The sequence below is a fragment of the Elaeis guineensis genome, chromosome 2, assembly GCF_000442705.2.
Source record: "Elaeis guineensis isolate ETL-2024a chromosome 2, EG11, whole genome shotgun sequence".
Classification (NCBI taxonomy): domain Eukaryota; kingdom Viridiplantae; phylum Streptophyta; class Magnoliopsida; order Arecales; family Arecaceae; genus Elaeis; species Elaeis guineensis.
This window is the reverse complement of record NC_025994.2, coordinates 6,036,792-6,044,508: the sequence shown is the minus strand read 5'-3', so window position 1 is coordinate 6,044,508 and position 7,717 is coordinate 6,036,792. Positions and strand designations below refer to the sequence as shown.

At 36.0% G+C, this 7,717-nt stretch overlaps 1 long non-coding RNA gene across 1 annotated transcript; it reads right to left on the bottom strand.

Annotated features, from left to right (window-relative positions):
* Positions 1-304: 304 nt before the first annotated feature.
* On the bottom strand, positions 305-1,858 carry LOC140855410 (uncharacterized). Its single transcript, XR_012138345.1, has 3 exons — positions 1,502-1,858; positions 1,355-1,405; positions 305-421 (listed from the first exon to the last, which is right to left on the bottom strand). It is a non-coding gene; the product is annotated as an uncharacterized lncRNA (long non-coding RNA).
* Positions 1,859-7,717: the final 5,859 nt, after the last annotated feature.

Sequence of the window (7,717 nt, the reverse complement as noted above, 5' to 3'; positions counted from 1 at the left end):
TGTGAGTTGCAATGGAAGATGAATTTTAGATTCATCTATACGATGTTCTATGATAATATTTCAATGCATTAGTGTCCATCTTATGTTGCGTTGGTTTCACAATGGAAACGCAGTTTCCACTTCATAGTGGGAGCTAAAGAGCACCACTACTTACAGAAACTGATTAAAACTTCTCCACATTTGCCTCAGGGACAGTTGATGAAAATGCCCATGTTTTTAGGAGGATTCACATGCTTTTTGTATACTGTGGCATTAGAAACTAAGGCTAGTGACCTAACTCCACAAGACATCACCACCATCATGGTTTGAGTTGCAATCTGAAAGCGAGGGTGAGAAAAGAAGGCAAGGTAGAGGCTCCATCTGTAATTATCCTTCCCAGCTCCTTTCATGCAGGAGCTTCTCTCCATTGGGCACCTTGTTCCTGTGCGACATAAAAACATAACCCAAACAGAAATTTCTACTTCCATTGTTTCAGATGTTTTCAGTGCCAAGAAAATCATGATGCATAGTTATCTGAAGCAAATACAACTTATTGTGGGTTTTGGCGCATGAACTTGGCTTATCGAGAGCGAAGAATGCCAAGATCTATTTAAGAGCTTAGCTTCTCTAACATGAACAAGCTATAGAACTGAAATAATAGGTTTTATAAAATTTTCATAAGCCAAGAGTGCAATAGAGCAAAACGATGATAAAAAAATAAGTACACCTGCTACCTATAAGCAGGTTTGCAAATGGGCAAGATCTGAGCTCAACTCAAGTGACGTTTCTAAAAGGCCCAGCCCAAGAAGCTGGTCTTCAGATAAATGCAAAAGGCCTAACTATATGAATCCCCACTTCTTAGTTGGATTTCGAAACATCTAAACACCCGAAGTTTCTATTCCAGAAAATGTTAAATATTTTCTCTACTCTCTTATATTGTATGACATTTGTTATACTATGAATCTCTATGTTATACATGTCTAAGGAAAAATAAAACCATACATGTCAGGAAAGCATCATGAATGCTGATTTATTCCAATCCAATCATAGATTTTTTGTGTTTTAAAAAGTTGACTGGCCTAAATGATTTCTATGCTATAGATCGACCTATGTAAATATTTTCTTTAGGTTGCAAAATTCGAGGGAAGACATGATATGATAAGAGAAGCATGTAGATATGCCGATGAAGTTTCCACTCTAATTTTAGAAAAAGATGGTTTGTTTCTTCCCTAATCTTGAGGTGAAGGTGTTTCTTTTTTTCTCTACATCCTTCATGCTTCTATCAAACAAAGAAAACTTGAATTATATAAAAGGTAAAGCGTGCAACAAAGAATCACAATATATACTAAAAAGGCATCCTTTTTGATACACTTACAGAACCATTCCAACAAAGAGGGGTTGTAAGTTCTCTGCATCCTTCATGCTTCTATCAAACAAAGAAAACTTGAATTATATAAAAGGTAAAGCATGCAACAAAAGATCACAATATATACTAAAAAGGCATCCTTTTTGATACACTTACAGAACCATTCAAACAGAGAGGGGTTGTAAGTTTCATCATGAGTGTTCCATCAAGGAAAGAGAGTTTCAAAACTAGGATTTCTCCTTTCCCTTCCTCAGAAGGGGTTTTGTCATCGAAAAAGGCCCAAAAGGAACAGGATCCTCATGTCTTTCCCAACTGGGATGTCAAACCAGTCAATGAATGATCCTTCTTCAAAGGGCAAGAGGGTGGTCTTTTCACCCTCTCATTAGATGTCAGAAAATTTTGCTGAAAGTATACTGAACTCGGGACAAATATAGGTACAGATAGTTCAAGGCCAATGATGCTTCCGATGGGAGATGCCTCGTCCTTCAAAAGAGGATATCTCTGCTTTGGAAGCTCAGCTCTCAGAATTGGTTATGTATTCAACAAAGGAACTCTAACAAACAATTAAGAAGTAGAAATCGATGGTGGTGGGCAAATTCTTGGGGCAAGAGCTTCCTCTTGATTTTGTCTAGAAGGAAATGAAAAACTAATGACAAGTGGAGGATGACTTTTAGGTATAGTTTCCTTATTAGAGGATTTTCTTTGATTCTGTTCGCCATCCGAGGAGATCTGTTCAAGGATACTCGAATCTGATCCTTGGATGCTAGCTGGATAGTTGTTGGCTATCGAATGCTGGAGACCCAATTTCAAACATTTTATGGATTTTATCCAAATGTTAATGTTTGGCTCTGTCTTCCTGATCTGTCACTGGAGGTATGGGAGAAAGATATGATATTAAAGATTACTGTCGAGGCAAGTAAATCTAAATTTTTGGATATTTGGACTGCTAACTCTTCCCATTTAGAGTTTGCTAGAGTGTGTATTCAATTGGATCTATCTAAGCCTGTATGTCTGGGTACTAAGCTACTGATCAATGATCAAGTTATATGGCAAAAATTCATCTATGAAGTTCTGCCTGATATAGTCTATTGTTGTGGCCGCATTGGTGTTACTGTAAATACTTGCTCTAGATGTAAGGATGTGGCACAAATACAGGATTCCATGTTTCATGGACCATGGATTAAAGTGATCCGGATACCAGTTGCTTCATCCAATCAAACTTACGGTAGTAAGCCTTCTAATACCTCTTCTATGGCCGCTACTTCAAATAATCCTTGGCTCATCCCTTAAAAAGTAGCTACTAAGACCTCTTCCAAGATTAATTCGGAGACTTTATCTCCTGAGGATAATGTTGGGGGCTCAAGATTTAAACCATTGGCTTCTAAGGATGAGCACCAATTATCTCAGATAGCTCCTATAAAGTTGTTTCAATTTGCATCCTCAATCTCATTTCGAGCTGATGGGTCTAATCCTAAGGAGAAGCGAAAGAGGTCACCTACCCATCCATCCCCTGTTACCAGATCTTCAAATTAGATTTATCCTCCATAGTCAAACGTGCATGAGGAGCAATTGGTCAAAGAATCTTCTTCTAAAGCTTCTAATGCCCTAATTTTGTGTCCTAAAGGTTCAAGGAAGAGGAAAGTTTGGCCGCCTATGGTGACCAATCTCATTCGGTTGGATGGGTCATCATTGACTGTTACTTCTATACCGGACACCTATGGTTTGGACACTAAACCTGCATCACCATCTGTTGATCATACAATTTTGGTTAGCCAGATATCACGTGTTGAAATCTTAGACCCTTACTTCTATGTGATCTTCAATCTTCAGATCTTGCCTCTTCAAATGGTTGTCGACGACGTCGGGAGTATGGAAAAACATCTTCCTCGCAACTCCAATGAAGGTGCTAATATGGAATTATTAGGGAGCTACTAAGCCCTCATTCCATAAGTACTCTAAATTACTAATAAACAAATATAGACCAGATATTTGTGACTTTATTGAAACAAGATTAGCTCTAAATTTCTTAACTATAATTTAGAGGTTGTTTAATCCTTATTGGGATGTCTATATGGTCCCTTCTAAGGGCATAGCTGGTGGTATTATAGTGGTATGACATTGAGACCTTGGCCAAGTTATTTTTACCCATGTTGATCGATAAGCTTGTTTTGGTATCATTTATTTGTCGGACACACCATTTTGAATTCTTCGTCTGGTGTATAGGAGTACTCATGGGTTGATACATCATTCCCTTTGACAAATAGCTTCTCAAGTTCTTGCTTTGGGCATGCCTTCACTTCTTCTAGGGGATTTCAATTGTCTCTTGCATTCTCAAGATAAAGTTGGTGGTAAGCCTTTCTGTCTTGACCATGATATCAAAGAATTTTGAAACTTTGTTTCCTTAAATGGCTTAATCGATCTAGGATTTGTTGGTTCTAAATTTATTTGGTGTAATAATCAAAAGGGTCTGTCAAGGGTGGAAACAGCTTAACTATGGATTTGCTACTTACAATTATTTTGATCTATTTTTTAACTCTAAAACTCAGTATTTTGTAAGGTTCCCATCTGATCATTGTCCCTTGTTGCTCTCCGCTGAGGATTGCATACAACGTTCTCATCCTCCTTTCAAATATTTCAATTTTTGGAAGTATTATATTGATTTTTATCATTTAGTTCATAAATATTGAAAGGGTGAGGAACAATTATCTCCTACTGAGCATCAGTCCTCTCTTTTGTTGAAACTTAGAAGGAAGATCATTCAATAAAGTAAGTTTAAAGTGAGAAATCTATTCAAAAAAAGGGAAGACTTATACAATCATATTTTGTCCCTTCAGAATTTGAAATCTCAACATGATTTTCTATGACATGATAATCATATCCTTCCCCTTCATCTTGTACAAGAATGCATTTGTATATTATCTATGCAAGAATGTTATTGGAGAGAAAAATCTCGTATACAATAGCTTCAAAATAAGAATTATTTTAATAGAAGAATGTGTGTTTTGATTTATATACAAGTGCTGAGGTACTGTTCTTTAGACGATTTAGATTTTTTAGTAATTTTGTTTTGATTGTATACCTATGAGTAGTGTTTATCTCTATTCCTCTTCTTATTTTTATGTCATTATTTAATGAAATGTGACTAATCTTCCACCATTTACTCAAAAAAAAATTACAGCTTGGAGAACATAGGTAGGATATGGCAAGGTCTATTTTACCAAATTGAAAAAAATGAGAAAATTGCACAGGATAATTTGTGTTCCAAAAGAAAAGGGGTGTTTGGGGTCTATTAGCTAATTAAAATGATGACCATTTTTATGAACAAACAGATGGTCAAAATTTTTTACAAGCCAAATAGATATGTTTGAATTGATCAAAAGCAAGTATGTTAGAAATGGAAAGTAGTGGAACATTTTAAGCCAAAAATCTTCCAAGGTACATGTTGAAAGTATTTGTATTATACTACCAGACAGCTAAAGAACAGGTGGAATAGTTGAAGGATGATGGTAAGAGTATGAATTTCAAAAGAGATCCTTTGATTAATATTATCTGATTCTATAGATGATAGCTAATTGCTCAGTTGAATGATGGCAAATTTCTTAGATAAGGAGGGAAAAGAAAATCCTCTAAAGACAATTTATTCTTCATCAAATCATTTAGCATTTAAGTCAATGGATGAAATTATATCTAAGTTAGTCCATATGGAAAGCTCAGATTAAGAACACACATTTAGTGCTTCCAAAGGAAGAAGGATATATATGTCTAATTAGTAGGAGAGGAAGTAATTTTGGAATCTATTGTAAACCAAAAATGTAAACTCTCTCGAAAAAAAATTCATGGATATTTGATAAGAAGTAATAGTTAGATTGTAGGTTGAGAAGCAATACAAAGTGTAGATCATACACTAGAAGAAGAAAATTTTAAAAATACATTCTTCAGATGTGTGTAAAAGAGAGTGAGCCTTAATGCAACAGTAAGATTGTTCTATTATGACCTAGAGGCCATGCGTTTGAAATACAAAAACAACCTTGTTTGTGTAGAAAAAGTTAAGAAATAATCAAGTAATTTAGGGTTGATAGGATTCATGCATGCATTTAACAGATATTAAGATTTTGTTATGATGCAAAACATTAAGAAGGATAAATATCAATGTGCTGTGACAAGTGCTGAGATCAAAAATGTAAACAAGCTCAGAAAATGAATGGCAAGAGCAATGCATATAAGAAAGAATGGATGAAATTGCAACAAATTCTCTTTAGATAGGGTATGAGATTGTGAAATAGCAATTTTACAATGAAGAAGAGGGCCAACTTATGAATTTATAAGCCAAGACTTGACTAACAAGGCTAGTTTTATATATCAGACACTAAGAGCCATCTCCAATCGGCTATCTGGTATCATCCTTTAATGAAATCTAGCTAAATCTTAGTCAAGTAAACTATCGAGAAACAAGACAATATCATGTAAGACAATTTGTGTGATTGTGCGAATACAATCTTATATTATTGCTTATGCAATTGAAGGAATGAGCAACCTTCACTTTTTTTTTTATTAATCGAAGAACATTCTACAAATTCTATCAGACACTACATTAGCACCATTGCTCTTGTATAAAGCTAAGCTCTATAATTAAACCTCCCAGCTCACAAGGTTTCTATATATATATATATAACTCATCAATTAATTTTCTAATTTTCAAGCCAATCAAAATGACAAAATAACTATAAAACTTGCAGTCAATATTCTGATCTCATCTTCATATAGTCTTTCAAATAGCACCATTCATAACCATGCAATGCCTCTAAATAAAGAGGAAAGAAATTTTAGTAATGGAAGAGTATTTCCTTGAAAAAATAAAAGAAAACAAGGTAAAGGGAAGAGCTTGCATTATACTTATAAGCATAGTCAGAGGATAGGTGGCCTTCCTTATTTCTTCACAAAGAAGCTCATGCAAGCAAGGATAAACTCTCATAGAAAGGACTAAATAGAGAAGGATTATAGGATGAGGCTTGGCACAAAGAAGTGCTCATCTCTCTCTTTTCAAACTCTCCTAATCTCTCATTTCAAAGAATAGAGATAATGTTATTTTAGTTCAAAATATTTCAAAGAACATGGGTACTGATGAAACAAATATATCGGCTGACCTCGGTATGGTCAGAGATGGACAAGCTCGGTAAGACCAACCTTGGCACCTCAAATATAGATGACCTAAAACTATAATTGAACCAGCCTAGGAATGCTGATAGCAGTTACGCCTCCAGCCATTATCACATGATTAAAGTGCTTGTAACTATCAAAGGATGTGGCTAGCCATCACAATCCACTTTAAGCTACGAACTAGCCTTTGCGTATAATTACTGCACATACTGTTTATCATAGAAATGGCTACTGACCTTCCTTTATAAATAAAGAGAAGCAAGAGACCCTCAGATAAGCCTCTCGAGTTCATTCCATTGCTCTCATTCTTGTACTCTCCTATTCTCTCATTCTCTTTTTCTTTTTTCTACCATTCTTTAGATTCTAACTAATTTGAGCATTGGAGAGTCCTCCACTAAAAAAAACTTTGGCAATAGAACTTATTTTTGACTTTGGTGCTTTTCTGAGGAGCATCGACTGCAATACCAACCTTAGCTCACCTCGATCACTACCAAACTTAGCCCGACCATGGAGTTCAGCAACAATAATTTAGCACTAGAGAAAGGGTCATTGACCTATTTTGGAAGAGAAAAATCCAACACACCAAATCATAATCATATCGAAGTAGGGGGCATCACAGACCTCATGCTGCTCTAATGCTTTTCTATCAAGCCCAAACCCTACACCCTCATCTTAATTATCTTAGCCACCAGCAGTTGTGACTCTTGAGTGGTTCAATCTACTTATTTAGTAGCTACAGAATGTGACTGCAGCAGTCTAAGAGATGCAACAACTAGCTGCATCTCAACCACTAACTAACAACCCAAATCCAACTTCAGTTCGTCTGCCACAAAGTCACCAATCTCACCCCCACAATCTTGGGCAAGCTCAACCATGCCAACATAACTGATTGAGGAGTTTTGGACATTCGATGAGCTCCCACTCCAGGAAGAATTCTACACCAAGACAATCATCATCTTAAAACTCAGGACATTATGCTACTCGAGATGCCAACGTCGAAAGAAAGTTCCAAGAGATACATCAACTGATTGAAGCCCTAAAAGGGCTGGCTTAGGCCCAACTCAATGAGTTTGATTTTAGCATGAATCCACCATTCAACCAGAAGATCATGGATGAATCAATCCCATCTCGACTTAAGGTGCCTTATTTGGAACCACATGATGAGACCATCGATACCATCAACCATCTGAACTTTAAGGCTATCATGCTACTTCA